We start from the raw sequence: 27262 nt of genomic DNA on the forward strand, positions 1-27262 counted from the left end.
CATGAGATTCAAGTGACATGATAGAAAAAAGCAAAACGAGATTCTCATGAATCTTAATCCGATTTTTCATAATTCATTGAAATTTTAAGTACACATACACACTAATATGCTTAATTTGATTTAGATTCACAACAGTAGGTTCAGAATTGGAATAACACACTCAATTCTGAAAAATGGCATATGCTTTGAATTTTTTTTTTTTTTGAGATAGGGTTTCCCTTTGTTGCCCAGGCTGGAGTGCAATGACATGATCATAGCTCACTGCAGCTTCAAACTCCTGTGCTCAAGTGATCCTCCCTCCTCAGTCTCCCAAGTAGCTGGGACTACAGGCACATGCCACCACACCTGGCTTATTTTTAAATATTTTATGGAAACAGAGTCTTGCTTTGTTGCCCCAGCTGGTCTCAAACTCTTGAGTTCAAGCAATCTGCCCACCCCAGCCTCCCAAAGTGCTGGGATTACAGGTGTGAGCCACCATGCATCGTCCTGCTTTGCGTTTTTTTAAAGACTTAGTCCTTACATGCTTTTCGCTAGAATAATCATACTCTCATTAACGCCATTTATATCACTGCAAGCTTTGATCACACATAGCAAGGTTCCTTTCTTGTTCTTTTAAAATAAACATATATGAATTGCACCTCAATCCAATTTTAAGATATTATGATGTTAGTGTCATAAATACAATTGTCCTGCGGTGACTGCAGATATTACTGGGAACTATGTAAAAGCAGTTTGGTGCAACAGAAGGACCAAACATTTTAGTCTCTCTTGAATTCAAATCTCAAACTCTCCATGGACCAGCAGTAGAACATTAGAAATGTTGTTCAACATCGCCATATTTCTGTGTTTCTAAAATACCTGCCCCACAAGATTAGTGTGAAGATTAAATTAAATGCTGTCTGTGAAACTCATAACAGGATTAAGTGCTTGGGAAAGGTTTGTTTCCATTTCTAATAGCAGGTTTGACTCTTGGGATAAGATTATTTCCTCCTCCTTATGCTGGCTAACTCCTCCTCTTCTTCTGAGACATAGACCCTGGGATACCTTCTCTGGGCAGCTCTTGACCACCCCACCCTCCCGGTTGACTTCAGATGAGCTGGGCATTTCTTCTGGCACTCCTGTGACACTGTGTTGACCTATCTCAAATCACCAGCCACTCTGCATTCATTGCTGTGGTTTGCCTCCTTGCCTCTGCCACTGGACTAGAAGAGTTTGGAAACGTCCAGAGACCAACTGTCAACTTCACCCTGTAACCCTTCACAGGTAGGAGATGCCAAACATATACTAGATACCTGAAAGATGAGTCAAATAAAGATACCCCAAAGTTCTGTAAAGCCACACCCCCAAAAGTGTCATGATGGTTTTCCTTACCCACCTTTTCAGCAGTCATGGGGTCTGCAATTGTATCACCGAAACAGAGACCATCAAAGTTATTGGATAAGAGTATGAGTGATGTCAATCAAAAAAAAAAAATCTTTAAGGCGTTGTTCTTTTGATTTTGAAAGCCAGTGACCGAACTCTGGGATGTTGTGGCAAGAAGAGATAGTCCCTTTAGGACAAGGAAGAGATCATTTCTAGTTATGTCTCCCTTTTTATAGGCTTCTAGGAGGCCATTTCTTCCCCCGAAATCAGTATGGAAGTTAAAAACAATGGTATGGTATATTTCAGATCATTATTCGTTTGAGATCCGCATGGAAGCAGCATGAGCTACGGTTAATTCTGCCCAAACCCTTCATTCCATTGGTTGTTTATCTCCACAGCCTCTGCACGGTTTCCTCTCTGGTCAGGGCAACCGGACAGGCCTTGTAGGAGAGTTTGTGGTTTTTGTGGAATAGGCAATGAGGGAAAAGGGAACAGAAGGTGTCTGTTACTGATTTCTTCTGCCAGCCTTTTTGTATTTTGCATACATTATTTCATTTAATCCTCTCCAAAGCCCTGCGAGTGAGTTAAGCGGCTCATTATCTTAATTTCACAGATGTACACCCAAAGACTCAGAGATACTCGGTAACTTGCCCAAGGTCACACAGACTGTAAGCAGCTCTCAACACCGCGTGGGACTTCTGCACAAGGAAATTTCTCTTTGGGAGAAGTCACCAAGTTGCATCCAGCACATGGACTGGTTCTTTTACTCATCCACAGGCTTCGAAGTCAAACAAAGGAATTGAGTCCCAGGTACCGAATATACTATATGATTGACTATAAGTTTGTGTGCAAATTAGTTACTTACGTTATTTTTTATTTTGTTTTTTTCTGAGACGGAGTTTTACTCTTGTTGCCTAGGCTGGAGTGCAATGGTGCAATCTCAGCTCACCGCAACCTCGGCCTCTCGGGTTCAAGTGATTCTCCTGCCTCAGCCTCCCGAGTAGCTGGGATTACAGGCATGCGCCACCATGTCCGGCTAATTTTGTATTTTTAGCAGAGATGGGGTTTCTCCATGTTGGTCAGGCTGGTCTTGAACTCCTGACCTCAGGTGATCCGCCCACCTCGGCCTCCCACTTAATCTTTTTAAGTCTCAATGTTCTCATTTGAAAATGAAGACTGTAAAAATGCCTGGCTCCAAGGACTGTTTGAAAGATAAAATGGGAGAATACATGGAAGATGCTCACCACAAAGCAACTATGCTGGAGACAAAAGGTTTAGCTACGTTTCTGCGACTGAAGCAGCCCCATTATAACAGTAAAGCTAGTGTCTTAGTCAACTCTCAAAGAAATGGCAAGCTCTGTTTTAATCATGATATAAACTGAGTACTCATGAGGAAGAGACGGATTCCGCCTGAGGGAGTAGAGAAGGCCCTCTTTGGATGAGCCTTACGGGATCCGTCATGTTTCCTGATGTGGATGGGGTTTGGGGTGTGGATGGGGGCATTCCTGCATTACAACCTTTTGCAATTCAGGGGTTGCAAGGGATTGTATAACAGGAATGGGGAACTCAGTAAACAAGGCTTGAGATGTGACAACGTGTGGCCAGGCTGTCAGGCAGAAATCAGTGGGAGGGTCCATGGAGAATAGTAGGAGATCCAGCTAGAACGCAGGTTAGTGTCAGAGTGGGAAGAATCTAGCCTGCCAGGTTCCAGTACCTGGGCTTCATTCTGCAACCAGTGGGGAGCCATGAGAACTTTCGAAGCACATTCTCATGTGCATGTTGGGATGAGAATCGGAAAGGCCCTCTGGGCCATGCATCAGAAGCGTCTTCCTGCTGGACTCAGGAAGACCACAGTGAGACTGCAGAACATGAGCAGTCCACAAGAGTGTGGGAAGGGAATGCAGAGCACAGCTCCTGCCTGACAGGGTGGATGGCAAGTGTCAGTGAGGCAGGCCTGTTACTCCTTTCTCTAGGGCAATGCTGCTTGCTGTTCCATCCTCTTTTTCAGAATCAAAAGTCATATAAGTTTAAGGAGGTATGTAAGCACTTGAGAAGTGGAGGAACTCTAAACATACGACACAAACAAAAAAATCAGGGGGCCGGGCACGGTGGCTCACACCTGTAATCCCAGCACTTTGGGAGGCTGACGTAGGCGGATCACCTGAGGTCAGGAGTTCAAGACCAGCCTGACTAACATGGTGAAACCCTGTCTCCACTAAAAATACAAAAATTAGCCAGGTATAGTGGTGGGCACCTGTAATCCCAGCTACTCAGGAGGCTGAGGCAGGAGAATTGCTTCAACCTGGGAGGCAGAGGTTGCGGTGAGCCAAGATCGCGCCATTGCACTCCAGCCTGGTTGACAGAGCAAGACTCCGTCTCAAAAAAAAATAAAAAAATCAGGGTTATTAGTGGGCTTGGCAGCAGTGCAATGTTACTTCATCTGGATGGCTTCCTGGTTGAATCTAAAAATACCTACAATAGGATTTTGCAGTATAAACATCTATTGGAGTTGCTATTCAGTAAATGGACTAATGAATATCATATTCCCATTTTCCCATGGCTCTGCATTCCAACATTCTTCTGGAGAAGGTATATTGATCAAAATCAAGTCATTAGGAAAGAGAATACTGACTGAGAGGGTTTCCCTTCAGGGGCTATGTTACCATCTTTGCTCCCAAAGCACAAATGGCAGGATTACCACGAATGCCCCAGGACCAGATACAACCAAACCCTCCTAAATGCCTAAGGTTTAAGGATACATCTGGATTTTAAAGGTAAAAGACATTTGCCTTCAGATTTTTATTACAAGCAGAGAGACAGAAGGCCTAGAGCACAGAAAGTTTAAATAAGGCTATGAACTGAAAATCTTAGTACAAGACTGGTTAGTAATAAAGAGGGAAAGACGTGAATTCATGATAAATAAAAATTCAAAGGGCAACTTGGGGTATTTCAAAACATGGTGTTGGAGCATTAAGCTGGCCATGTAGAAAAAAAATAAAAGATTTAGATTCCTGCATACTCATTTATCCAAAATAGACTCCAGATGGAAAATCAAAATACTAAAACAAATCATCTAAAATTTTTTTTTAAAAGTAATTATAATTTTGGATTAGGGAAGAAATTCCTAAGCATACAATATACTAAAAGCCATAAAGAAAAAAAGATTGATAAGTCTGACATTATAAAAAGTAAAAATGGTGGCCAGGCATGCTGGCTCATGCCTTTAATCCCAGCACTTTAGGAGACCAAGGTGGCCAGATCACTTGAGTCCAGGAGTTTGAGACCAGCCTGGGAAACATAGTGAAACCCTGTCCTATAAAAAATCCAAAATATTAGTCAGGCATGGTGGTGCACGTCTGTATTCCCAGCTACTCAGGAAGCTAAGAGTTGGGAGGATCGCGAGAGCCCGGGAGTTTGAAGCTGCAGTGAGCCGTGTTCATGCCACTGCCACTGCACTCCAGTCTGGGTGACAAAGCAAGACCCTGTCTCAAAATTAAAAAAAAAAAAAAAAGTAAAATCTTGTAAATATGTATTAATATATAATATAAATATGTTTTTGTTGTTTGGGTTTTTTTTTTTTTTTTTTTTTTTGAGACGAGTCTCGCTCTGTCATCCAGGCTGGAGTGCAGTGGCACAATCTCAGTTCACTGCAACCTCCGCCTCCCGAGTTCAAGCAATTCTCCTGCCTCAGCCTCCTGAGCAGCTGGGACTACAGGCGCCCACAACCACGCCCGGCTAATTTTTTGTATTTTTAGTAGAAATGAGGTTCCACCGTGTTAACCAGGATGGTCTTGATCTCCTGATCTTGTGATCCACCCATCTCGGCTTCCCAAAGTGCTGGGATTACAGGCGTGAGCCACCACGCCCGGCCTATAATATAAATATGTTTTAATAAAGTCAATCTGAGAAAAAAAGAATTTGCAACACATAGGACTGCCTCTCACCCGCCCTCTACACCTGTCGGCAGGAGTTTAAAAGCCACCCCAAAGCTCTAATTGCTCATGTCAAAGCTCCCTCTTCTACTAACTTCAGTCTCCCAGCACCCTCCTCCCCACCCTCCCAGCTTCACCTCCAGTGTCTTCCTTGGAATCATCAGTGCTAATTTCGATCGTGACTTTTATCCCTGTTCGGATCAATCACCTCAAGAAACCCAGATTCCCCTGGTTACTTGAACTCTTATTCTCACATTTGGTCCTTATATGCCATTTCTGACCCGACACCTCATCCATCCCTAATTTTCTTTTTTTTTTTTCCAAGATGGAGTCTCACTCTATTGCCCAGGCTGGAGTGCAGTGGCGCGATCTCATCTCGCTGCAACCTCTACCTCTTGGGTTCAAGCAATTCTCTGCCTCAGCCTCCTGAGTAGCTGGGAATACAGGCGCCTGCCACCACACCTGGCTACTTTTTTTGTATTTTTAGTAGAGACAGGGTTTCAACATCTTGACCAGGTTGGTGTTGAATTCCTGACCTTGTGATCCACCCGCCTCGGCCTTCCAAAGTGCTGGGATTACAGACATGAGCCATTGCACCCGGCCCACCTGTCCCTAATTTCTAAAACCATTCCCCTGTGCCCTAAGTTCACAGCAGAACCCCACCACATCTAACTTTTTATCTGGACATTTCCATCCACTTTCTCCTCTTACTGCAACCTGGATGTTTCTAGGACACTACTTCCTCAAATCCCTGTCCAGGGGCCTCTATTTTCTCTCCTTCCCCCAATTAATCTGTACACCTGGAAATCAGGTAGGTGTCCCCCCGCTTCTCATGACCATGACCAGGCCATCAGCACCCCAGCTCAGCTGCCATGTCATAAGAACAACAATCTTCAGTACAGTCGCCCACTGTCCCAGGCCACTTCCCTGCATTTCTTGAAGATTTTTGAGGTCCTGGTCCACTTCCATTCTTTTCAACAGTACTTCTCTCATAATTTTCATGGTTCCAATGACGATCCTTGTAACAACCCGACATCTGGATTCTTTGACCTCTTTCCTCCCAATGTTGTTGTCCCTGACCTTGTCTCAGCCACTGACTCTCCCATGGTCAAACATTGTTATTACCAATAACTGCCATCCCTCTACACGTCAATAGCAAGCATTTTGTTCTCCAATCACCCACTCTTGTGTTTCCAGCTAATTCTCTCTCGTGAACAATTATTTGACCCTTAACACAGAGATAAGAAGAAGCATTAAACCCACTGTCTCTCACTCGCCTTGAGTATTTCATTTGCTAACTTACCTTAAATCCCAGGCTCCATAATTTCAATCACTCCTTTGCACTGAGCTTCAACTTACCTGCTCCCTCTTGCTTCTTCAAACTCATCTGGTGTCAAGGACTGACTCGAGTCTCCCTTGCTACCACCAATATTTTTATGGTGAAGCTTTAACTCCCAGCATGACTTTTTTTGGAGATAGGGCCTCTAAGAAGGTTATTTGGGTTAGATGACGTAATAAGGATGGGACCCTAATCCAATATGATTGGTGTCCTTATGAGACCAGGAAAAGACACACAGAGAAAAGGCCATGTGAGGACACAGTGAGTAAACAACCATGTACAAGCCAAGGAGACGGAACTCAGGAAAAACCAACCCTAGTGGCACCTTGATCTTGGATTTCTGACCTTCAGAACTGTGAAAAAATACATTTCTGTTGTTTAAGCTGCCCAGTCTGTGTTATTTTCTTATGGCAGCCCTAACAAACAAGTACACCTGGAAAATCCCAAGCTCAGTTAAATCCTTCTGTTAACCCCCTGTGTGTAGCTGTGCAGTTGAATTTGGCTGCAAAAGACAAAACCAACCAACCAAAGTACCCTCAACCCTGGGGACTGGTCTCACATTAACTCGTGACTAACAACCTCAAGTGGGTCCTTCGTGTTTCAGGACAGTCACGCTGCATTTCCTTAGTTGATTTACTCTCCTACTCTCATACACAATCATATCATGCATTCTCTTCTCTCCTCAAACCTCCACCATCTTCTCCCTGACCTTCACTTTCAGCAAATGATGTTGCTTCCTCTCTTGCTGAGAGAATAGATGCAATCAGAAGGGACTTTTCTCAAGGTTTCACCATATCTCCCCACCTATGTTACATACTACCTATTTTGATTATTTATCTTATTTATTTTCTGTCTTTTCCTAATAAATGTAAGTTACATGAGAGCGAGGATTTTACCTGTTTTGTTCATTGCTGTATCTCCAGTACCTGCAACATAGTAGCCAGTCAATAAATATATTTTTAAATAATACACAAATGAATATAACAGAGGACCAATTTCCTCATTGTACACAAAAACTCTTACAAATCAATAAGAGAGAAAACAATTGATTAAAATGGACAAAGGCGATACAGAGAGTTCATAAATGAAAGAAATATAAATGACAGTACATACTAGCCAAAAAATATGTTCAACATTGTTCATAATTAAAGAAAGAGAACTCAAAACCATAGAGACACCAAATTTTACCCATCTCTCCTTCATTTTAATGGCTGCAAACTATTTCCATGTAATGGGCATATCAAATTTATTTAACAATTTCATATGGATTTAAATCTAATATTTACTACTATAATGAAAGTTGTGAGTGAACATCATGTTCAGGCCGAGAATGCATGACATGATTACGTATGAGAGTGGGAGTGTAAATCAACTAAGGGAATGTAGAATGACTGACCTGAAAAAATTTTAAATCTAGATAAAACCTAGTGTTGGTGAGGATGCAAGAAAACGGACACTTTTAGATACTATTGGTAGAAGTGTAGCTTGACATTCTCTACTGAGAATATCTACCAACATTTAAAACAAACATATCCTACACACGTGTGCCAAGATACATCTACGATGGGATGTTTACTCACAACTTTGATTATAATAGTAAATATTAGATTTAAATCAATAGGAAATTGTTAAATAAATTTGATACACCCATTATATGGAAATACTTTGGAGCCATTATAAGAGAGAGAACCACTTATGTTGATATGAAAAAAAATGTCTATTATAGACAACATTCTAGTAATGAGCAAAACAGTCTATGGAATGTGTGTGTGTCCATTAAACACTTCCAGAATGCTATATAAGAAGCTGTTAATAATGATTGTTTCTGAGGAGTATTTCCAGCAGGTTGGGGAGATTTTTTGTTGTTTTATTCATGAAAGTATTTTCTTTCATAAACATGTATGACTTATTTTTGTAAAAGAGAAAAGCATCTTAAAAGACAATAGTCAAACTTGTTTCTCTTTTATAATTTGAAAATTGTGTGTATGAATATAGAAACACATACACACACACATATATATATCACATTTTATATAGTGCATAGGGTTAAAGCAATTTCATATCAGTTAATGGATCCATTTTTTGTTGTTGTTTAAAAGCTCTGTTTTCAGAAGGCAAAAACAACCTGTCAAGACAGTTGATTAAGTGCTTCCCACCCCCTACATACAAATACATAAATTCAATAATGGAAATAAATCACCCAGATCATTTTGTTTGGCATTTTGAAGGCAAAGCAACAAATCAATATACCACTTCAGGACTGGGTGTGTGTGTGTGTGTGTGTGTGTGTGTGTGTGTGTTTCTTCTCTTCCCTCTCCTCCTCTTCTTCCTCCTCCTCCTTCTTTAGACAAGTACTATGTTTTAAGATTTAGATATACAATTCTACTTAATCTGCCGTGTGCCTACTACTTGTCTAGCTCTCAATTAGCTCCTATAAGTAAACAAAGTCCTCTCGAGAAGCTCATACTCTGCAAAGGTGGGAAGAACAGTATAAACACACAGGAAATTGTAAGGAAAGACTTCACAGAAGAAGGGGGACCTGAGAGTCCACAGGCAGAAATCAAGCCACAAAATTAATGACCAGTGCTTTCCTTCTAAGAATTGGCCTTTGGAATTGAGGTTTTAATAGTCCATGTATTCCAGCAAACTATGACAAATCAGAAATGCTGTTATTAAATGAACCCCTTGGGCAAAACTTCTTACCAAACCAATTTCAATTCAAACAGACAGCAGACTATAGCACAGAGAAAGGAAAATAGCCAACACCATTTCCAACACCACTTTATAAAGATAATTAGTTTTTACTTATGCACATATAAGAAGACACTGCATAGTGAAAAAAAGTAACTATTTTGGGATGTTGCTAAAGATGCAAGCATTTCTGGAAATTCCCTCCCCTCAATTCGCCTTCCTGAATTATTATGCCCATTACCAACCCCATGTCTAAATCAGAAAATTACTGAAATGCAAATTGAACAGAGCAATTTATCTGTGACTGAAAATATCTCTGAGTTAATAGAGCTCCACTGATGAGATCTAAACAAGACCGGGGAATAGCGGCACCTAATTTACAATGGTATTATTTAGTGACATAAATTTAACCACAAGCAACGTATATCATGAAAGTCATAAACACCAGAGAAAAACAGAAGAACAATGGGAGCTACAGAGAATGTGCTTTGTTAAAAGAGAAGAAGGATCACAGGACCATCACATTAGTGCTTGTTACACAGAATTACAAACTGGTGAAAGTAATTAAGCCAAGGAATCAAAACCACATGTCATTTTGTTTCCCTCCTCCAGATTTACAAATAAGTAAATCAATTTTCTTTGTGACTTCAGGTCTCTTGAAAGATTTCCACAGAAAATTATTTCTCCATCAACCTAACCGAAATGCTCACTGTTAAAAAAAATCAAAGGATTTGACCGAGCCCAGTGGCTTGCTCCTGTAATCCCAGCACTTTGGGAGCCCGAGGCGGGCAAATCACATGAGGGCTGGAGTTGGAGACCAGTCTGGCCAACATGGCAAAACCCCATCTCTACTAAAAAATACAAAAATTAGCCAGGTGTGGTGGTGGGCACCTGTAATCCCAGCTACTCTGGAGGCTGAGGCTCAAGAATCGCTTGAACGCAGAAGGTGGACGTTGCAGTGAGCCAAGATCACACCACTGCACTCCACCTTGGGCGACAGAGCGAGACCTTATCTCAAAAAAAAAAAAACAAAAACAAAACAAATCTGGTAAGATTTGGGAAACCCAAGAGGTGAGAGGCAAGGTCCATTTCTTCTGACTGAATCTTCCTTAGCAAACAAATCTCAAAAGAGGATTTTGACTAAAAGCCACCCAGCTTTAAAAGAGGAAGCAGTCACCGTTATGGCAGAGCAGGACAATGGAGCTGACACTTACGTCAGTCATTTCAGAAGGACCAGAAAGCCGGGGTTTTCTGTGGTTTTCCTCCACCTGTGGTTGCCGGCTTGCGGTGGCTCTTTCTTGGGTTACTGAGTGGACACACTGTGTACACAGTGGGGAAACCAGCAAAGCAGATACAGAAAAGAAAATGGGAGAATTTGAGAGTAGATATTCTTTTAAAAAAAAAAATCGAAGTAGTCTTCATTTACATTGAAACGCTGTTAGATGGTTTTGTGACTATTTTACAGCTTAGTAGTATTTTTATTTTATTTATTTATTTTATTTTATTTTTTTGAGACAGAGTCTCGCTCTCTTGACCAGGCTGGAGTGCAGTGGCACAATATCGGCTCACTGCAACCTCCGCCTCCCAAGTTCAAGTAATTCTCCCGTCTCAGCTTCCCCAGTAGCTGGGATTACAGGCGTGCATCACCATGCCTGGCTAATTTTTGTATTTTTAGTAGAGACAGGGTTTCACCATGTTGGCCAGGCTGGTCTTGAACTCCTGACCTCAAGTGATCTGCCTGCCTCAGCCTCCCAGGGTGCTGAGATTACAGACATGAGCCACCGCACCGGGCCCAGTATTTTTATTTTAAATGCCTATGGCTGAGGGGCTCTATAGTCTTTTTAAAGCCTAGTGTCACTTAACGTTTTTAATCCAGAACCTCTGGTCAAGATGATGTCACAGGTGAGCAGCGTCTATCTGGGCCAGTGGCACAGGAGTAAAAGAATTAACTAAGGCCACATGTGGTGGCTCATGCCTGTAATCCCAGCACTTTGGGAAGCTGAGGCAGGTGGATCACGAGGTCAGGAGTTCGAGACCAGCCTGGCCAGCATGGTAAAACCCCGTCTCTACTTAAAATACAAAAAATTAGCTGGGCATGGTGGCGCACGCCTGTAATCCCAGCTACTTGGGAAGCTGAGGCAGGAGAATCATTTGAACCCAGGAGGCAGAGGTTGCAGTGAACCGAGATTGCGCCACTACACTCCAGCCTAGGTGATGAGGGAGACTCTGTCTTAAAAAGTTAAATAAATAAATAAATAAATAAATAAATAAATAAATAAAAACAGAATTAACCAAAACAGTTGTTGGTAAAGAAAGGCAGATTAGAGAAAGCTGGAAAATATGTTGCAAGGTTGCGTTGGGCAGAATCAGTGGAAGAGGAGCTGACCACCAGGAAACAAAGGCTTGTTGGAGATTTTATAGAATGGTTCTTGGGCTGACTGATAACGGCAAGGTAATAGGGAGCTAACTTTCAGGTGTCTGGTGGTAAGTTGGTTGCAGGAGGGCTACACATCCTGAACCATAAAGAAAGGCAGACTTATAGCTTATCTGCTTTCTCTTTTGGCTTTTCCCCAGTCCTGCCCGCCTGACTCCTTTTCCCTAATTAGGACTCCACAGATGACAGTGTCTTCATGTTTCACTGCATTCCCTATTCCCCACTGTCAACCCCTGTTCAAAACCAATAGCAATGACAGCCATATAGGCATAGAAATGTAAAAACAACAACAACAACAAAAGGGTAGATGCCTCTGTGGACCAGAAACAGAACAGGACCCAGAACACTGCAAGAGATAGAAGCCACAGGCCGGCTGGGATCAGGGGCAGGCAGCCAGCAGTGGTGGCAGAGGAGTCAGCTCCTTCCTAATGGCAAGGATGAAGAGGGCTGCCCCTGGGCAGGCCGGGAGCCTGGTGCATGGAAAGCCCCGGGACTGGGGCGGGCTCCTCTGCTCTTGAGAGGATGCTAAAGGCAGTCACTACCCACTCTCTGCCTGGAGCCGTGCCTTTCCGGAAACTCAGGGTCCTGGGAGAGGAGAGAAAAAACCAGTACTCAGCTGGAGACTGAGTTAAGTTTTCCCCTCGGTTCCATAAACGGATCTACAATATCCCCCAAGGTCACCATGTGCCAGTATTCCCCCAATTCCATGATAATAAGATCTGATGTGCTAGGTGGAGAATAGTGAACACTTTCTGAGTCCAACCAACCTAGGATCCCCTGGGACAAACCTATAATCCAACAAAGTTAGGTTTATTGGCTCATTGCTAGGAGAGAGATAGCACTCCCCGAGGAAGTGTGGGTGTCTCACCAACAAAGGGAACAAATAGAGTTAGCTTAGGATTAGGGAAAGAGTGGAGTTTAGGTGGAATTTAAATGAAGAGATATGGAGGGTTTTGTTTTTTTTCTTGCCATCTTAACCACTTACAAGTCTCAGTTCAGTGGTATTAAGTGACTTCTCATTGTTGTGCTCCCATCACCACCAACCATCCCGGAACTCTTTATCTTATGAAACTGAAACTGTGTACACATTAAACATTAACTCCGCATTCCCCAGCCCCAGCCCCATCCTCTGGCATCCACCATTCTATTTGCTGTCTCTGTGAATCGGACTACTCTAGGAACCTCATGAGTGGAATCCTAGAGTCTCTGTTCTGCGACTGCTTGGTTTCACTTAGCATATAATGTCCTCAGAGTTCATCCATGTCATAGCGTGTTCCAGAACGTCCTTCCTTCATAAGTCTCAGTAAATTTCTAGTATAAATGTATGCCACGGTTTCTTTAGCCATTCATCCCCGAGGGACATTGGATTGTTACCACCTTTTTGACTGTCGGGAATAGTGATGCTACGGACACTGGTGTGCAAATACCTATTTGAGTTCCTGCTTTCAATTCTTAGGTATATACATCCTAGTTCCTGCTATAAATTCTTAGGATTTCTGGATTATGTGGTAATTCCATGTTTAATTATGTGAGGAACTGCAAACTGTTTTCCACAACAGCTACACCATTTTTCATTTCCACCAGCAATGTATAAGGGTTGCAATTTCTCCACATCCTTTTCAATATTTGTTATCATCTTTGTTTCTTTGTTTGAGACAGAGTCTCACTCTGTCCCCCAGGCTAGAGAGCAGTGGCATGATCTCAGCTCACTGCAACCTCTGCCTTCTGGGTTCAAGCAATTCTCATGTCTCAGTCTCCCAAGTAGCTGGGATTACAAGCATGCACCAACATGCCTGGCTAATTTTTGTATTTTTTGTAGAGATGGCGTTTTGCCACGTTGGCCAGGCTGGTCTCAAACTCTTGGCCTCAAGTGATTTGCCCGCTTCCGCCTCCCAAATTGCTGGGATTACAGGCGTGAGCCACCGTGCCTAGCTATCTGTGGTTTTCATTATAACCATCCTAAGAGGTGTGACATGGTACCTCATTGTGGAAGGAGGCAATGTTTCGATAGCCTCAACACTAAGTAGGGCTGTGTATAAAAGAGATATCAGGTCAGGATTGTGAAGTGGACTTGGGGTCTTTATTTCTTTGGAAACTGTGAAGTTAAGTGAATGTGAAATTCTGTGTTCAGAAACCTTTACCTACAGCTCTCCATCTGGGTTGGTAATTGAAGCTGCTTCTCTGTTGCAAAGTGACTTAGATCTTCCAGGCAAAAATGAAATGCTTCATTCTTACTGATACAATTTCCAACTGCAAGATTTCAGACAATCTGTGATTTTAGAAAACAAGGTTTCTCAGTGAATAAGTAGAACAGAAAACCAAACACCGCATGTTCTCACTCATAGGTGGAAACTGAACAATGAGATCACTTGGACTCGGGAAGGGGAACATCACACACCGGGGCCTATCATGGGGAGGGGGGAGCGGGGAGGGATTGCATTGGGAGTTATACCTGATGTAAATGACGAGTTGATGGGTGCTGACGAGTTGATGGGTGCAGCACAGCAACATGGCACAAGTATACATATGTAACAAACCTGCACGTTATACACATGTACCCTAGAACTTAAAGTATAATAATAATAAAAAAAAAGAAAAATTAAAAAAAAAAAAAAAGAAAGACTCCTTCAAAAAAGGGGGTTGTTATGAGACTACAGTGGCAGAGCGTCCTTGGGAAGAATATATGTTGCTGTTAACATGGCAGCAGGCCTTATCTGTTTCAGCTATCCCAGCGTGATGAGTAGCCAGGCAGGTATTTTACTTTTCTTGTCTGAACTAATTTTTACTTTCTCAGCATCAAAGATGCAACAGAGAGAAAGGAAGAGAGAAAATCATAAATAAAAATCTTCCTACTTAAAATGAGCCTGCAGGCCGGGCGCGGTGGCTCAAGCCTGTAATCCCAGCACTTTGGGAGGCCAAGACGGGTGGATCACGAGGTCAGGAGATCGAGACCATCCTGGCTAACACAGTGAAACCCCGTCTCTACTAAAAAATACAAAAAAATAGCCGGGCGAGGTGGCGGGCGCCTGTAGTCCCAGCTACTCGGGAGGCTGAGGCAGGAGAATGGCGTGAACCCAGGAGGCGGAGCTTGCAGTGAGCTGAGATCCGGCCACTGCACTCCAGCCTGGGCGACAGCACGAGACTCCGTCTCAAAAAAAAAAAAAAAAAAAAAAAAAAAAAAATGAGCCTGCAAACCAAATTACAAATCATATTAATAGAATGCTAAGACACCTACCTGGCTATGGCAACATCAGCATGAGACTAATGGCAAAAGTGATATTGGGATCTATCTGCTTTACAATTAATTGGTAGGGAGGCTTGGCTGAATCATTAGCCTTTCTTGCATTTTTAATTTCATGTCGGGGTTAATAATGAAACTGACCCAATAGTACCATAGATAGGTTTTTGGTGGTTTTTTTTGTTTTTTTGTTTTTTTTTTTTTTGATAAACATAAAAATTGACCCTTCTAATCTTAAAGCTTGAAACTTCTATTTATCTGAGTGCCTTACTCAGAAACAACTTTCAGGCCTCTCAAAAAGAACAAAAAAAAAGTATCAAAAGTATCAAAAAGAAATGAAACTCACCAGATCACCACATCCAGACAATGAGATGGCAGATGTCTCATTCATCATGATTGCTTACTTGCCCCTCCTGAGTTCTTGTTTCCTCAATCATCGTTAACATTTCTTCCCTGCTATATACACCCCTAGTTTTAGCTGGTCAGGAAGGGACAGCTCCCATCTCCTTGGCAGCACCCAGTTAAAGCCTTCTTCCTTGGCAATACTTGTCATCTCAGTGATTGGCTTTCTGCGCAGCCAGCAGCAGGGCCTAGGCCAAACCCCTGGTGTTTTGGTAACAATAACATGACCTATTCAATAACCTTGTTATTGGACAGTTTGAGGAGGTAGCATGTAAGAAAGGCATATAACTTCAACATCGCTTTCAAAGGTAAGGTATTACTATTACTGTCATTTAGTCGTCTCTGAACAAACATTCAGACTAGGGACATTGCTACCCCTGCAAGCAAGAGTATCCATTTTTCTTTGCATGTTAAGTGAGACTCACAGAACATTTTCTTCATAACCCTCTGCTATTATATAAAACGAGGGCAGGGTCTGAGCAGGAACCACCACTGGTATCCTCTTCTCTGAAACATTTTCTGCTCTTCTGATGGGTTATGTCACCCATTTGGACTCTATTTTCATAGATAAAGATATGGTTGGAGTCTCTTAATATTTTTCTCAGCCTTTCTCCTTTAGGTTGAAGAAATGGATCGTGAATCTGTGAGTCTGAAAGCCTATGGTGCAATTTACATCCATCACTGTATAATTAGCTGAGCACAACAGAGATCCTGCTATGAATACCTCTCCACACAATCCAGACAGGAAGAGCGTGTTTATTTCTTCCTTGCAAAGTGCAAATTGGGAACCATCCAAGTATTTAGCAAGAATAAAGTACAACATTTAAATCAACTGTTTGGAAATGACAATGAGGAGCTTTATGCAATATGACCAGGGCTTCTTTGGAGACCTCATTTTCATTGAGACCTAGCTTTCCAAGCCCAGGTTATCTCCCTGAAGAAGCACGTAAGATATTTATTAATGCAGATGAAGTATTAATCTGGGTAATGACTTCAGACCCTAGGCTATAGTTAGCAGCCGATGAAGAGACGTTCAAGCTGAAAGATAATATCTTACCAGGGAACTGACTGGACTTTTTGCTTTGCTCCTTCAAATGTAGAAAACCCAGCAGCCCATCCCTTGCTGGTGTGAAAGGGAAAGTCGACCAGATGACCAACACGCATCCTTCAGCTTTGCAGTCAGAGTAATCATCGCTCTGCCCCCTAATTTTCCTGTCACGGTAGGAACTATAAATGGCATTCTGTGAGACCACAAATTGCTATGGAACACTTTGTGCATGAGGGAAATTCTCTCATTGTGTAAATGGATCAGTTGCCACCCTAAAATTACTAGCTTCTCCCTGACAAAGTGATGTAGAAGCCTTGCAGTTGCCAACTGGGTTGTGTAGAATCAGACTCGCTTACAGGAAAAAAAGCTTTTTCTATCTTACGGTCCCTCAAAATAGGGGTTGTCAATTTTGGATCAAACTAGTGAGCTGAAGGAGTGGTCATTTTTTTCTTTTAGAAATGTGGCCATTTCTAAATGGCAGTCTCCAGGACTGCCATAGTGCAAGAAAAGAGAGTAGGTTCCCCTTAATCAGCTGGCAGTATCTGTATTCTCCCCACCATGATTCTAGACCTAAACTCTCTAAAATTAGTCCCCCTCACTACCTCCCCAACTCAAGGATTCACTGTTGTTAGTTTGCCTAAAACAAAGTAGGAGGTAAACACATCCTTCTCTGCCTCCACACTGCCTTGTTCATGCTTGGAAAGTAGCTCAGCTCACTTTCCTCTAATTATTTGTCTCCCCACTAAATTGTAACACCCCAGAAGTCAGAAACTATATTCCATTCTAGTTCGTGTCCTGCAAACAGGCCACAATACCTGGAGCATGGTCGGTTCTTAATAAACATTTATAGTTGTGTGTATCTTCTAAATCATCATTTACTTGTTTTTTTATAAGAGACAATTTAAGTATAGTTTTAAGATACCGGTTAAATAAAAAAAAATGTCAATTTGTTTCATGAGACTGAAATCTACCTAATAGTTCTATAGATAGGTTTTTTTTTTTTTTTTTTTTTTTTTTTTTTGGATAAACACAGAAATTGACCCTTCTGGTCTTCCTTCTGGTCTTGAAACTTACCAAATCATCACATCCAGATCATGAGACTCCAAGCCTCCCAAAAAGTTTCAAAGAACTGCAACTCACCAGATCATTGCATTCAGAAAATAAGACACCAGGCCCCTCATTCATCATGATTGTTTCCTTACCCCCCCACTTCCTGTTTTTCCACACATAGTTACATTTCTTCCCTGCCATATGAGCCCCTAATTTTAGTCAGTGGGGAGGATGGATTTGAGAGTACTATCCCATCTTCTTGCCTGCAACACCTAATTAAAGCTTTCTGTGTTGGCAATACTCATTATCTCAGTGATTGGCTTTCTATGTAGTGAGCAGCAGGACCCAGACTGAGCCCCTAGTATATCAGTAACAATACTCTATTGTGTGTCCTCTGGGCTGGGCAGCTAGAATATCCTGAGGACTGAGGCACTGCCTATGGTCCAGGGAGCTCACACCCTAGTGGGGAAACACTCTTGAAGACAGATCATTAAGTGCTAGAGAAAGAAATCAAGTGCTGTGTGAGCACAAGAGAAGCAAACAATTCAGTTGGGGGTAGCCTGGAAAGGCTGGAGGGGATTTTTTTTTTTTTTTTTTTCCGAGATGGAGTTTCACTCTGTCACCCAGGCTGGAGTGCAGTGGCGTGATCTCGGCTCACTGCAACCTCCGCCTCCTGGGTTCAAGCAATTCTGCCTCAGCCTCCTGCATAGCTGGGATTACAGGCATGCACCACCACGGCAGGCTAATTTTTTTATTTCTAGTACAGACAGGGTTTCACCATGTTGGTCAGGCTGGTCTCAAACTCCTGACCTCATGATCCACTTCCCTCAGCCTCCCAAAGTGCTGGGATTACAGGTGTGAGCCACCATGCCCAGCCATGGAGGTGACTTTTAAAGTGGTCTTGGCATAAAGAGCGAAATAATAGACATTATAGACTTGGAAGGAGGGGAATGTGGGAGGGAGGTGATGGATGAGAAATTATCTAATGGGTGCAATGTACATTTGGGTCATGGTTACACAAAAAGCCCAGACTTCACCACTACACCATACACCCATGTAACAAAACTGTACTTGTACTCCGTACATCTACAAAACTAGAAAATAAAAACAAAATAAAAGTGGTCTTGAAATAAAGGTAATATTTGCCAGGTTTTGGAGGGCAAAAGACATTCTGAGAAAAAAGGAACAACTGCCAGGCATGGTGGCTCATGCCTGTAATCCCAGCACTTTGGGAGACCAAGACAGGTGGATCATTTAGCCCAGGAGTTCAAGACCAACCTGGGCAACATAGTGAGACCTTGTCTCTACAAAAAAAATAAACAAAATTAGCTGGGTGTGTGGTAGTCCCAGGTACTCAGGAAGCTGAGGCAGGAGGATCACTTGAGCCTGGGAGACAAAGACTGCAGTGAGTCATGGTTGTGCTGCTGCACTCCAGCCTGGATGATAGAGTGAGACTCTGTCTCTAAAAAAAAAAAAAAAAAAAAAAAAAAGAGAGAGAGAGAGAAAGAGAAAGAGTGGAACTTTATTTTCAGAAGTTGTTCCTAGCAGGATGGAGAAGAATGCACATTCAGGGCGTGCTCCTCTTCTCCTCACTTGGCCTGCACACTCGTTCCTCAGTCTCAGCACATGGGATGGACTTTCAAATTAAATCTCCTCACAACTATTTCACAGTCTCATTTGTCTTTCCTGTCCTGCATCTGGGAATTGTGGTCCCAGTAAGCAGTGGTAGGAAATCTCTGGATGGTCAGTTGACTTAAGGCATCATTCGCAAAAGGAAAGAAAAAGCCGCCTTCTGTCATGAGGTCCTGAGTGACTCCAGTTTTTCCTTGCTTATTTGTAGAGTAAGAGATTCCTCCCACTAGAGAAGGCATCGGAGGCACGATCTGCCTCCACAGGACCTTGCTAATCCAGTCACTCCACACTCCTCCCCTCCCTTGTGTTAGCTGAAGCTTTGAGGTTCAAAGACTCCTGGAAAAAAGTTCTGTGGCATAGCCAGGGAACTCGCTAGAGAGAATCTCACATGAACCTGAGAGTACAGAGTAAGTTTCCACCAGTGGAAACAAAGGAGGTACCTTTTGTCCTATTTTTCTTCCTCACTGCCATTTTATCATCCACTCCTGTATCTGCAATGACCTCCTACAAAGCCCTGAGGATAAGACTAACTACCAGAATGAACGTGTAGTAGCACCACATATTTAATAATTCTGGTTAGGTTTTTCTTTTAAATCAAGGCCAGCATTAAATATGCTTCTAAATTGTTCCTTTGAACTGTAGTCATCCTGGTTTAAGTGGCCTGGAGGGAATATATTAAACTGACTTGCATTGTCAACGAAAATACAACACTTAGCTACATATCAACTTTAAGAGACTTTGACCTATGAAAGTACTGATTCATCTCATATATTTTGTGTCTCTCTTTGCCCTTGGGGTTCCCTCGTGTCAGTCTGGAGAGTTTTTCAGCACTTTCAACAGATCCCTTAATGCTCCAAGGCTTCTGTGGGTCACCTTGCCTAGGCCTCTTTCCTCTCTAGACCAGAGGTTTATCAAGCTGGATGTACAATAAAATCACCTGTTTTTGTTTTGTTTGTTTTGTTTTTATTTCAATGCCCAGGCTCCACTCCAGGCCAAATGAATCAGTATCTTTAGAACTGGGGGCAGAGTGTGGATATTTTTTAAAAGCTCCCAGAAAATTCTATTGTGTAGCCAGGATTGAGAATCACTGCTTTTGATAGTTAAAAAAAAAAAATTGCAGAAGCTGTAGAACCCTTTGTTCAAGTGCACTCTTACATAGAAACCCAAAGTGCAAAAGAAATTAGAGCAGAGTTTCTTTGGTTGATGAAGTGTGAGTGTGGAAGGAATTGTACATCCATGGTGGACTCCATAGGACCTGTAGGGATTGGGGGAACACTGTCTAAAAACAAATGCTCCATCTTCTCCATTCCCTCAAAATGTTCCTTGTCTGAAAGCCACTTCTTTAAGCTAGAGATTGACAATTTTTTCTTGTAAAGGGACATTAAGCAAATATTTTAGGCTTTGCATCTCTGTTGCAGTCACTCAACATTATTATTGTTGAGCATGAAAGCAGCTACAGATAATACAATAATGAATGGGCATGGCTGTGTTCCAATAAAACTTTATTCATAAAAAACAGCCTGTGGGCCAGATTTGACCTGCCAGCAGTCATTGCTTACCAACTCCTGCTTGAAAACACTACATTCTTCTAAATAAATTATAGTTAATCTTACAAACTAAATATATTAATGTTCTAGTCCCACCCAAGTTACATCTGTGCATTTAACTGGAGCTCTCTGATGACAGCCCATAACACCAAGAATTTGTTTTCTTGGATTGCTTTTAGGCAGGACCAATTCAGGGGAGTAATTATTTGGTGGGAAGGGGAGACCTACGAAATGGGCTGACCTGGAATGGTAGTAACTCAATCTACAGTGTCTTCTGAATTGGAATTTAAAGAGAGTAGAACAGAAAACCCTCCAACCATCTGGAAGTCCCCAGAAGAAGGGCGATGATGTTGGAAAGTGGCAGCTATAATCATCTTGACCCCTTTGTCAGGTAATCATGCTGTCATGCCGGGGTAAAAAATGTGTTGGCCAGGCACAGTGGCTCATGCCTGTAATCTCAGCACCTTGGGAGACCAAAGTGGGCAGATCACGTGAGGCCAGGAGTTCGAGACCAGCCTGGCCAACATGGCAAAAACCCATCTCTATAAAAAATACAAAAATTAGCCAGGTGTGGTGGCACACACCTGTAATCCCTGCTACGTGGGAGGCTGAAAGGAGAACCGATTGAACCTGGGAGGTGGAGGTTGCAGTGAGCCGAGATGGCAATGAGCTGAGATGGTGCCAGTGCACTCCAGCCTGGGTGACAGAACAAGAAAAAAAAAAAGCCTTATCCTGTTAGCTTGTGAGAGCTCAGGCTTTGTGTTCAGACTTCTTCTAGCTGAAGATCACATCTGGTTCAGCTAAGAATGAAAGCTGAGCAGTAGCGTTCCTGACTGGCTGCAAGTGCTTCCATTGTAGAGTCCATGTAAACAGGCTATTCAAAATTGGGGATTTGTTTTTGCTCTCCGCAGTTTCAAAGGTGCATTTGCCTTTGTGCAGTCCAGCTCATACTTGGGTTTCTCGCAGGCCACGTTCAGGATTGATTGCGTTCCTCTGCTGAAGGAATAGCTCTCTCTCCCCTGGACACATTGCTTCTCAGATGCCATAGCTCATTTATTGGAGAGCATTTTTAAAACCAGATTCTTTTTACTGCTTCCAGTTTCAAATCCACTTGACATTCAATTTTCTTTCTCACTCAAGAAATGCTTTGATTTTGTTTTTTGTTTTTTTTTACCTATGGCCCCCTGTAAGTCAGGAATGAAAATAAATATTGAATTTGTTAAAGATATGAATGCTGAAGTACTTAGGGAGAAATGTACTGATATTTGCAATTTACTTTTGAAATGCAACCAAAAAACTAAGATCAACTGATGGATGAATAGAAGGATGGCTGGATCTATGATAAAATAAGTACGGTAAAATGTTGATGATAGAATCTATGTGGTAGGTATATGGATGTTTGTTGTAAAATTCCTTCACCTTTGCTATATATTTGGTACATTCATTATAAAATGTTGAAAAAAATTAGAATATGAAGAAAAAAATAGTTTCTTCATCCAAATTATGTCAGTGCTTGATTCAAGACCTGTGAACACGGACCAGCAGGTAAGAACCACTCTGCTTGGAGTACTAATTATGAGTGACATTACTACCAAGAAGCCTATGTAGATTCTTCTTTTTTTTTTTTTGAGACAGAGTCTCGTTTTATCATGCAGGCTGGAGTGCAATGGCATGATCTCGGCTCAGTGCAACCTCTACCTCCCACGATCAAGCAATTTTCCTGTCTCAGCCTCCCAAGTAGCTGAGACTACAGGATTCAAATTTTTATCCTATCATCATGGCCATGAAATCCTGTTAAACATCTAGTATTAAATGAAGTGTTCTAAGCCAGCATAATTCTTTTTTTCTTTTTTCCCCCACTTTAGATCTCAAGTGCCCAGAACTAGACTCATTGTAATAATCCTCAGATACCCTCTCATCAATGGCCCATGCATGGATCACTTCTTTTCATTTATTATTTGGTCATTTATATTAATCACCTGCAAACCCACACCTAAAACAAAAGCCACCACCTTGACAACCTACATCCAACCACGTGGTTTCCTTAGCATCTTCCTCCGTCATCCTGACATCCCTGGTCATTATTCCCACGCTTTTATATATAAGTGTGTGTAGGAATATAGATGTTCTTTCTATATGTATGTAGTCCTTTAAAAGTATATATTCTTTCTTGTTTTTAACTTTATAAAAATGTATATTTAGCCGGGTGCAGTGGCTCACGTCTGTAATACCAACACCTTGGGAGGCTGAGGTGGGTGCGTTGCTTGAGCTCAGGAGTTCTAGACCAGCCTGGGCAACATGGCAAAACCCTATCTCTACAAAAAAATACGAAGAGTAGGCAGGCGTAGTGGTGCACAGCTGTAGTCCCAGCTACTCAGGGGCTTAGGTGGGAGGGCTTTGCCCCACAGGTCAAGGCTGCAGTGAGCCGAGACTGTGCCACTGCACTCCAATCTGGGTAAAAGAGTAAGATCCTGTCTCAAAAATAAAAATAAATAAAAATAAAAGATATTTTATTTTGATGTGTGTTTTTTTCACTTAATATTATTCTGCAGAAATTTATCCATACCATGGCAAAATCGCTGTGGTTCATTTGTCTACTATATAATATTGCATTAGGTGAATTCACCATTTATTTACCATTCTCAGTGACAGGCATTTGTATCCAGGTTTTGGTATCATGAACGTTCTCATACCTATACCCTAAGTATATGGGCAAGAATTTATCTTAGGTCTATACCTAGGAGTGGAATTGCTAGGTATTAGGGTATATCAAGGTTCAATATTAGGAGAAAATGCCAAACTGTTTTCCAAAGTGGTTGCACCATTTCTACTTCCTCCAGTGATTGTCTCTATTGCTGGGCAGCATCCACTGCAGTGGAACATGAGATAAGCTAACGAAATGATTTAATATTACCGATACATGAATAGGTTGAATAATGAAATGGAAGGTTCAAGATATGCCTCTTAGGGATGAGAGGACAGTCTCCCCCTCGGCTGATATTCATTGGTGTTCTGTCTACATAGATGTTTCTATTTCTCTCCTATATGTGCTTCTCTTGGGTTCCTCTCCATCTTAGAGGCTGTGGGAATATTTTACCCTTTTATTCATTGGCAAAACTAAAAGCCCCTCCCAAAACAATTATTTTCTTCTGGGAAAAAAAAAAATCCTCTTCCACACCTCTTCCAAAGAGTCGTTTGTCTTCCTCTCTCTCTGTCAATTTTCTTCCATCCAATGAGTAGCCTTGTGAGTGGAGGTCAGATGTGCCAAATTAATTTACTTTGTTATTTAGCATCCAGATATCTCACCTGGTCCTCTGGGTCTGTTAAAAAACACTCCCTTCAGGAAGCAAACTGGTGTGATTCATTTTCTAGTTCATCCAAGTACAGCCAGACTGTTGCTTTCCCATTCATGTCCTGTCTGTCTCATATCTGCATGGTCTGTTTTCGTATCTGAAAACAGATGGTCTCAAGCAGCACTACTGATAGGCCTGTGACCCTTCTTCACCCCCCAGGAACTTTGGCACATTTATTCTGCATATCTGTTCACCTAGGCAGGGGAGAAACCTGCCACCTCTGCTGCAGGTGTGAGGGTCACCTTAGGTTCCCTGACAGCCCTGTATTCAGTACGCTGCTCCCGCCTGCCAGCCTGTCTCCTCACCCAGGCAGCCTCATCGGATAGCAAGTTTCATTATGTGCAGTCCACTGGGGACCCTCCTAAAAGCAATACATTCATTTCACTGTGCTAGTCTCTGACTATTAAAGCATTTTAGTCCTCTTTCTCCTTTAACCTCCCACGAGCCAAATATTCACTCTGACAAAATGCTATTCATTACAAAGTTAAGATGACTTTGACTCTGTTTCCCTTGCATATAATGCAATAAAGATGCTTTGTCCTGGATTCATCTACAGCCTGATAGTACTGTGGATAAAAACATGCCAAAGCGGGCGGTCTTTTTTCCCAAAATGGATTGAAATTACCTCTACCTAGCTATGCCTTGCTTAGATAGAGGGCAGCTGGGAAAATAAAATGGCTTTCTGCTTATTTTTAATATCCTAACCAATATATATTGCTTAAGGGAGAATGATCAGGGAAAAAAAAAAGATAGAAAAATGAAACATCACTGGAATATTAAAAAAAACAAGTCCTTTTTACTCTGCTTTTATCCACAGATATTTTTCCATACTGAGAGTTAGGAAATAGGGGAGCTTGGGGGAGTTATGGAACATCTCCAGGGCTGGGCACATGATGGATACTTAGAAAGATCTTGCTGATCGATTCATTTAAACAGAAATTATAGCTATATCTGATTTACTGTCTAAGTCAGTTGCCAGTCCAAACTCTGCCTCTGTCACATATCAGCACTGGGGAAATACATCAACTTCTTTGGGACTCATTCCTCGTCTATAAAATGGGAAAAATAGTACCTCCCTCATAAGTTTATGAGTACTAAGTGAAATAACTCAGGAAAATCCAGCCCAGCACTTAACCTACAGTAAGAAAAAATGAGTATGTATTTCCTTTTCCTGTTCTTCCTTCCTATGTAGGGAGTTAAAGAGACAAGCAGGAGAGAAGAACAAGAAGCTAGATTGTCATGAGTCTCAGAAAGAAACCTTCTTCATACCTATTTGACTCTATAGAGATGTGATCTGTCTTCTGCATAAGCTGAAAGAATCATCTGGAATAACCACAGAAAATCGGATCACTGCCTTAGATGTAGGTAAGCTCTTGTAGATGGTCCAGATAAAAAAAATGGAAGAAGCGGCGGGGGGCAGCAGCTCACACCTGTAATCCAAGCTCTTTGGGAGGCTGAGGCAGCCGGATCACGAGGTCAAGAAATCAAGATTAACATGGTGAAACCCCGTCTCTACTAAAAATATAAAAATTAACGGGGCGTGGTGGTACATGCCTGTAGTCCCAGCTACTCGGGAGGCTGAGGCAGGAGAATCACTGGAACCCAGGAGGCGGAGGTTGCAGTGAGCCGAGATCACACCACTGCACTCCAGCCTGGCAACAGAGCAAGACTCCAGCTCAGAAAAAAAGGAAGAGGAATTTCCTTCTGGTCAGAATATGGGGGATAGCCACGTGTCCCACTTGTTCTGATCTTCAGTGTAAGTGATCACTCTGCTGTCTTTGGATGTCCTGGGTTTTGTAGTTGTGTTTTCATACCAACTTTACTTCTGGTTTTAACTTAACCCTTCCCTTCATTTCTCTTCTACTTCACCCATCATTCTTCGTCTTCTTACATATTTTCTACATTGCTTTATGCTATGTACCTCACAAGCCAACTTGAACCCTACTCTAATTACTTTTTTGATTAATTCAAACCTGCCTCTCCTGATTTTCTCCTCGTAGCTCTGCATGAGGCTTTCCCCTTGGAAGTTTAATGGGTACCCCTGAAGTTTGTCAATTCATGCAGCTAAAACCCTGCCTCGGGGAACAAAGGGACGATCTGTTGTTTCCCCAGCCATGGCCAGCCCCATCCCAGAACAGGGAGAAATCTAGGCCGAACATTCCAGAACAACACTAGGAAAAGCCCCATATATGGTAAGAAAATAAAAGCCAAGTCATTCATCCTCTTGCTTCTCTGTCCCATAAAAGACTTTATAAGTAATTGTTTTTCTAGAAATATTCCCACTCACTCTTTTTTAAGTCGAGTAATTTTAAAATATCTGATATTGTTAACCTAGGGAGTTCCTTGAAGACTGTGTGGAATCCATCAAGATACTATAACTATTTTTTTTTTTTAAGACAGAATCTCGCTCTGTTGTGCCCAAGCTGGAGTGCAGTGGCACCATCTCGGCTCACTGCAACCTCCATGATTCTCCTGTCTCAGTCTCCCAGGTAGCAGCGATTACAGGTACCCGCCACCACGCCCAGCTAATTTTTTGTATATTTACCAGAGACAGGGTTTCACTATATTGGCCAGGCTGATCCCGAAGTCCCGACCTCAGGTGATCCATCCACCTCAGCACCCCAAAGTGCTGGGATTACAGGTGTGAGCCACTGCGCCCAACCTAACACCATCTCTTAATACCTTCCGAGGCTCTAGGATTACTTTTGAAGGACACCATTAGAGTACTATGACTCAACGCTAATGACGGGTGAATAAGGACAATAGAAAATTTTCCACTTTAAATCGTGTGTTTGTGCCTCAATATGTTCAGATAACTCATCAATTATTAAACAACTAGGAAAACTTCCAAGTACTGCATCAAAACATTCAACACCAGAAGGCATTCACCCAAGCAGGTTCTATTTATTGAATGCTGTTTACTATCTCTTGGCAGCTTTGTCTTTTTAGATGATGTTTAGAAGCCTCCCTAATGTATACACTGTCAACTGAGGAGATCTCTGTTTGAATTTTTCAGATAAAAAGGCTGGCAGAAACCCAAAGGCAAGTACGCTAACTTCGGATTCTCAGAGAGATAAAAGTAGGCCGTTCATCAGCAAATCCACCTTGGGTGAGTCCCTTCAATTTGCTGAATTGGTTTAGGAATACAGTTTAGTGGTAATGATTAGACCTGTCATGCCGTAAAAGTCAGAGCCTAAAATGTGAGTGTGAACAGAAAAACGAATATTCCTAGAG

The 27262-nt window shown here is 42.1% G+C and overlaps 1 long non-coding RNA gene across 1 annotated transcript; it reads left to right on the forward strand.

Moving 5' to 3' along the window:
* The first annotated feature begins 986 nt into the window (after positions 1-986).
* Positions 987-27214, forward strand: LOC126960623 (uncharacterized). The gene is made up of 4 exons (XR_007728082.1): positions 987-1263; positions 1976-2172; positions 25221-25393; positions 27045-27214. It is a non-coding gene; the product is annotated as an uncharacterized LOC126960623 (long non-coding RNA).
* Positions 27215-27262: the final 48 nt, after the last annotated feature.

This window comes from Macaca thibetana, chromosome 8 (assembly GCF_024542745.1).
Source record: "Macaca thibetana thibetana isolate TM-01 chromosome 8, ASM2454274v1, whole genome shotgun sequence".
NCBI classification, from domain to species: domain Eukaryota; kingdom Metazoa; phylum Chordata; class Mammalia; order Primates; family Cercopithecidae; genus Macaca; species Macaca thibetana.